This window comes from Anguilla anguilla, chromosome 3, assembly GCF_013347855.1.
Source record: "Anguilla anguilla isolate fAngAng1 chromosome 3, fAngAng1.pri, whole genome shotgun sequence".
In the NCBI taxonomy this organism is placed as follows: Eukaryota; Metazoa; Chordata; class Actinopteri; order Anguilliformes; family Anguillidae; genus Anguilla; species Anguilla anguilla.
The window spans coordinates 17305270-17312163 of record NC_049203.1 but is presented as its reverse complement, the minus strand read 5'-3'; the positions used below and the strand labels follow the sequence as shown (position 1 = coordinate 17312163).

The 6894-nt window shown below is 46.9% G+C and overlaps 1 protein-coding gene across 1 annotated transcript in view; it reads right to left on the bottom strand.

The window, feature by feature from the left end:
* Positions 1-1735, bottom strand: part of myo16 (myosin XVI) — a 133617-nt gene extending 131882 nt beyond the window's left edge. Inside the window, exon 1 of the mRNA XM_035410344.1 lies at positions 1354-1735. The gene's annotated coding sequence lies outside the window, so the exon portion shown is untranslated. The remainder of the gene's footprint in view (positions 1-1353) is intronic.
* Between the last annotated feature and the right edge of the window lie 5159 nt (positions 1736-6894).

The following is a 6894-nucleotide window of genomic DNA, read 5'->3' as shown; positions in this document are numbered from 1 at the left end:
AACACACTGAGGAGAATTGGAAACATTCATCACACGAACTGCGGCCGCCACCGACGCCGGGAAGAGCAGCGTTTGGACAGGAATGAGCGCGGCCAGATTGAACCCTTTTAGAAAGGCTGTCTGCTCTGTGACACAGCTGCTTCACAACAAGAAAGCATCTCAATTCAGTGCCAGGGAGAGGGGGGGGAAAAAAACAAAAAAAAAAAACCGAGTCTTTGTTTTTCTATGGTGGATAAGCTAAGATCTGAATTGCACTAAGCAGCCTACTGTACCAACTGTTCAGCTCCCCAAGGTCCTTTTGGAGGGGGGTATGTGGTTAGGAGAAAAAGGAGTGAAATTTATGCCAACTTTTTAAAATAAAACCATCACCAAAGGCACATTGATAACCATAAAAAATGCTACATTTTAAATTGCTACAGTATTCCCTCACTGCCTGCCTCTGTCTTATAACTTATTTAAAATAATGTTTTTAGACACAAGAAGCACTGCATGACCGGGTGGTGGGAGGGGGCCGTTTGTGCAAAGTGTGTTTGGTGAATAGGGCCCGTGTTGTGATCTCACTGCCAGATTGGCGTGCAGAATCTCAGGAAGCAGATGGGCTTCGATTGGCCTGGTGTGTTCTTCCAGACCGCGGTAAACATTCAGAGATTCGGGGGGGGGGGGGGGGGGGGGGGGGGGGGGCTGGTAGTCGTAGTCATTGAGAAACCGACCCTAAATCAGGTTAATGTAAAGGATGTGTTGCAGCCCTGTGCCCCTGGATTCCCTTCACGAGCCTCTAGCGGCGTCTCAAAGGCTCCGTCCGCGCTAAACTTTTACGGAGCTCGTGTGCACATCAGACTCGCTCAGTACCCACTTCAGCATCTGGGAAGTACAGCCCTGGGTCGTCCACCCCGCACCCCCCGAAAGGGGCACGGTGCCCTACCGACACCCCGGAGGCACGTCCCATTGCAGCAGGAAGTTGTGCAAACAAACAGAGCTTGTCCAATTCAATTGGTTCTGAGCGGGACTCACAAGCACGCTTTAAATCTGAATAACAAAAGGACCGCAACGGCAGAAGAGAGCCTGAATTCCCACACTGGAGCGCACGGCCTGGCCACAGAACGACCAAAGCGGGAACCTGAAGGCTTTCACGAGTAAACGCAACGGCCCATTGGACCCGACAAATCAATTTGAATATCAACAAAAATATACAGATGCACAACTGAGTTACGGAGGACAGATTCAGATTTCTCTTTGACTGGTACAAAAAAAGCACATGTTTGTTCGGGTACGGAGCACCTTGCTATCGAGCAGCGCTCGAGGCCTGACTCGTGACCTCACAGACTCATCTGACGCGTCCGGCGGTCCGCCTACCTCGCAGTGCCGAGCGGTGTCCAGGTGAGGCTCTCCTGTCCAGCGGGGAATATTCCAGAGACAATCACGGATCCTCCTCAGCAACAGCTCTCCCCTCATTCAGTCCCATATGCACAGACCCTCCACAGCCAGCCCACCAGAGAGAGAGAGAGAGAGAGAGAGCAGTAGAGAGAAGGGCAAGAGAGTGAACAAGAAAGTGGGAGGAGCAGTGAGAAACAATGTGAGAGTGAGAGGAGGGGTAATTGGGAAGACAGTGAAAGAGAGTAAGAGTAGTAAGCGTGCGTGTATCTGTGTGTGTGAGAGGGAGACAGAGGAAGAGAGAGAGAGAGAGAGAAAGAGGGGGAGAGGGAGAGGGAGAGATGGGGTAAAGAAAGAGAGACAGACCCAATCTCTAATTACAACTGCTTAGCAGAAGCCCAGCAGCTGGTGAGGGTGTCAGTGGAGTTTCTGAGCTGAGAGGGTAGAGGGGAGCTGGGGTTGTTAATAATACGCCTGTAACCCCCCCCCCCCGGACTCATCCCGAACGGTACGGGAGTAATGGCAGCCTCCGGCGCCAAAAACCACAAGGCACGGAACGAGAGTGGCGCTCTTTGTGCAGTCTTACTCCCTCTGCTCCCCCCCCCCCCCCCCCCCCCCCAATCCACACCATACCCCCCACCCCCTTCAGCTGGTAGCAGTGTAGCTGCTCCTCATCAGCATGACAAAGGCAGCCAGTTGACCCAACAGAGCCCAGTCCCGGTTCCCAGAGGACCCCCCGAAACAAAGCTGTGACACACTGGGACTCCCAGAATCATCCCAGCGGGAAAAAGGAAGGACGCCTTCTTAAAGGGAAAGTGCGTGCGCGCGGACACGTGTTGTTTGCGCGTGTGAGTGTATGCACGTGCGTGTGTGTGTGTGTGTGAGAGAGAGAGAGAGAGAGAGTGTGAAAGAAAGAGAGAGTGAGGAAGAGGGAATGAGTTTGACTCAGAGGTGGAGAGTAACTTGGAAAAATAATATCGGGACACAGAACGCCACAATGCACAGCTTTCTATCACAAATCAGCTAAAAGAGAAGCAGGATACTAGTGCCAGTAAATATACTGAGAAACAGTCGCACAGACACACACACACACAAACATACACACACACGTGCAAACACATACACACACACACACACAGTGCCATGAAATAGCAATAAAATAAAAGTTTGCGGTACAGGTTATATAGCATGAAATTGACTAAAGATTGAACAGATGCACTTGAAAAGCTGTGGCTGCAACCAGTGCACACATGGACCAGCAGGAGGGATGCAGAGGGCTCTGTCACATTAGATTACATGTGTAAGGCTGATAGCTGGTAGTGCTGATGAGCATGTGTCTGTTTCCTGCTTCATTCATATCGAAACAGATATGGAAGGTTATCCTAGCCCTGGGAACACAACAGTGAAAAACATTTTGGCAAAAGCCCGCAGTTAATGTCAAAATCATTACTGGAGAACTGAGATTCTCTGTTCGGTTTCACTTGACCCCCTCCCCCTCGTAAAATGGAGAAAAATAAAAAGCAATTTTATTATCAGTATCTTAATCCCATCATGCAGTGCAAGAAGGGACTGATGTGGACATATTATGATGATAGCGTTGAACAGCCTATTGTTCTCAAATGCAGGGCACTGTTAAGCCCCTGGCTCTGATTTAAAAAAAAACAAAAAAACTCTTTCTGCTAAGAAAAATAGAAAAGCGTGCTGTAAAAAATGGATAAAAAATAAAAATGAAAAACAGATTTGGGCACGAGCATTGCAGAAAGCAGAACCGTGGCAGGGGGGAACCAATACCAAAGATGCTCTCTTTGCCTCTCAGTTGTTATTTTTTGTCCGAGCTGAAGGCCTTGAAGAACGTAACTGTATTTGGACGCGTTGTTCATCACGCTGTCTTGGCACTGACTCCTTGATAAATCAGCCTCCATTTTTCTGTACCCCAGAAAGAAGCCCCTCTCCCCTCAACGCTCCAGTACTGAGCCTCCACGCGACAGTGGAGAAACGCATGCATAATTGAAGGTCTAGCGCAACCGTTCTCACAAATTCTGTTTGGAAAAGGAAAGTAACGCAACAAGAAGCACATGAAAAAATAACCCCACTGCCCCACCCCCCAAAAAAAAAATAATAATTCAGAAATTTATTGAATTTCTTTATATGATTATTTTTTATGTTTGATATTAATTTCTAGAGGAAACACTTCCGATTTGCTTCAGAAGCTAGTTTACAAATTTACATATTTATTCAAAAAAGCTGCACCAACATTATACAAATATTATGAAAAAAAGACATAAATCCCACCCTAACTAAAATGAATAGCATACATTAGAGTTACTTCCATCTTACATCTAGTGTTTTCACAGGAAGAATTCATTCAAGGCTACAGTTTCAAACCCACTATCTGAACCCAAACCCCTCTGGGTCAGAACTCCTACCGACTCCACAAATTGGCAAGCTGAGGTCCTGCTCTGTGCGTACAGATTTCAGCCCTGAGGACCTGCTCCAGCCAGGCCCCGTGGTTTTAGAGCTAAGGACAGTACCACCAGGGAGACCGGCTGTGTGCCAGCTCAATCTTATCACGTCGCACGGTTCCAAAACAACCTGCAAAATGGCAGCCAGCCCGTGCGGTCAGCCAACGTCCTGGCAGCGAGCGGAGACGTGGTGAAGGAGACAGAGAGGATGTCTGGGCCTAATCCAGCTCAGAGATCACCTCTGTCCCCCGTTATTAATCAGAACTGCCCAGAGGAGAGGAAAGAGGGATGAGGGGAGAGGAGAAGGAGAGCAAAGGGGAGAAGAAGGGACAGAGAGATAAATGGGGAGAGGGAAAAGCGGCGAGGGATGGAGGAAGATGTGTAAAACGGTGGAGTGAGTACAGAGATGGAGAAGAAAGGAAAGAAAGGGACAAGGGTAAGACATGATGGGTAGAGGGAGAGAGTAGAAAGGGCAGGAATAGAGGGGAAAGTAGGATAGGTGGGAGAAATGGAAGGATGGCGAGGAATAAACAGGGATAACGAGATGAGCAAAAAGACTGAAAATGGCAGAAAAGGACAGAGGGCTAGAGGATAAAAACAGAGGAACACATGAATATCAGATTGCATGGAAAAAAAGAAAAGATGAGAACCTTGAGATGGAACAAATGAGATAACTTGAGAGCCCAAAACTGAAACAAGAGGGAGAACAGAGGAGATAGACAGGGGGTGAAGGCAAGGAGAGAGGTATCCAAGCCTCACATGAACATTCAGCATTTCGACAAGGCACATGCATAAAACCATTATTAGATATTCAAACTGAATGTCTTCACACAGTAGTATCACTCCCAGATGTATTTATTTTTCTCAGTCAATGTCATTACAGCTATGTCATTACAACTGACAACTTAAAGATAAAATAAACAGTTAAGGAAGCATACCAAACAATCAAGTAACATGATATATTTAAAGCCAGGAAGAACTGAAAATATAAAAAAAACTTGTATGATTACACATCAGAGCGAGAAAAGAAAAGGGGGAACCAGAGAATGATATAATTGAAATAGAGTGATAGAGGGGTGGTAAGGGGATAAAGGTAAGGATGATGGGGTGATGACGTGATTGCGTGATAAAGACAGATGGTGGGATAGTGCGAAAGATGAAAGTTGACTTGATGTCTAACAACAGGGAAGGTTATGTGATCCAGGGATGATGGTAAAGATAGTAGGGTAAAGAAAAGAGGATGAAGATCTCTTGAACAGATGAAAAACAGAAACGGAAAAGTTTCACAGCTCTCTGGCAAGGTGGGGAACATCTCATCTGAGCCTGAGGGAATCGCAAGTTCCTTCACACACACACAGGCGCGCACACACACATGCACACACGCACGCAAACGCATGCACATGCGCACACATACACACACACGCAAGCTCACACAAAGCACACACAAACACACACATGCACGCATTCACAAAAGCGCATTCACACACACACACCCACAGACACGTTCACGCACGCATGCACATGCACAAAAGCGTATACTCACACACATAACACATGCAAGCACACACATACACATACACATACACACACACACACACCACTTAAAAAGCACAGCAGACCCTGCTGTTCAGGACAAAACTGCACTACACCTCGTTGGTTTGAACAATAAGGAATGAGGTCTGATGCCCCCACCCAGCTGTCTGGAGAGAAGACTCAAAAAATATTTTAATTTTAAGTCCACACAAGAAAGGAATTAATTGAAAAAGAAAGATACGTTGAGATGTTACATGTTTATGATGGGAAAATGGTTCTTCTAATTCAAAGTTAACGTGTGACCCTCCCTCTAGTGCCTGCGTGATTGAATGAGTCTCAGTTTACACACACACACACACACAAAACACACACATACACCCACACACACACACACACACAAAACACACACATCGCCTGTTTAATCTCCGCTGGACATGTTAACAATCTGAGCCACGGTTTTGCTCTAGCTGAGTGAAGGCAAGAATGACATCAGCTTCCGCCAACGCATGAGTGGTTGCCATGGCACTGAGCAAAGATTTAATTTCAGAGCAAAGCGGCATCTTGCCGGAGACTTTTCCCCCATTAGGCCTGTCAATCCCCATGCCGTGCTATTGAATAGGCATCTGAGATGCCAGCTGCATGATCTGTTTGTAAACCCGTCAAATGTTTGCTGTTCATTTATGTCAGTATGTGCATGTGTGTGTGTGTGTTTTCTTTTCCCTGGGCCTCCCTACGCTGCACGACTCCATCTTTGAGTAGTTTCCCCCTCCCCCTCCCCAATATAGCACTCTGTGCCCCTCTCTCCTTCTGTTTCTCCTTGCCTGCTTTCCTTTCTCTGCCTCTTGCTCTTTAAATCTGTTCCTTCACACACACACAGTCTCTCTGTCTCTCTGTTCCCTGTCTCCTCCCATTCTGTTTCTCTCAATCTGTCTCTGTGTTCCTCTGTTTCTCTCTCTCCTCCTGTTCTCTCTACCTGTCCGTCTCAGTATGTGTGTTTTCCCTTCTCTGTGTTTCCCTGTCTCTTTCATTCTCAGTCCAGTCTAGCGGAGGGTGGAACACGTGATGTGGTTTTGTACCAATCATAAGGGACCACCCAGAAGGCCTCGTGCTTTGACCCTGATTGCTTGCTGTTGTAGTAAACTTACTAATTTCAAGAGTTAACCCAGAATTATGTTGAACACTTTTAAGTTTTCATTTTATTTTGGGTTTGCTCCAGGTACACTGGTTTCCTCCCACAGTCCAAAGACATGCTGGTAGACTAATTGGAGACTCAAAATTCCCCATAGGTACAAGTGAGTGAGTGAGTGAGTGAATAGTGTGTGTGCCCTGCGACAGATTGGTGGCCTGTCCAGGGTGTATTCCTGCCTCTCGCCCAATCCACGCTGGATAGGCTCCAACATCCCCCGTGACCCAGCCTGGGATAAGTGGGTATAGACAATGGATGGATGGACATATATAAAAATGACCAAGCTCAATCGTTGTAGCATAAACACACATGCACATTGCACAATGAGTAAGCAGAGACAAT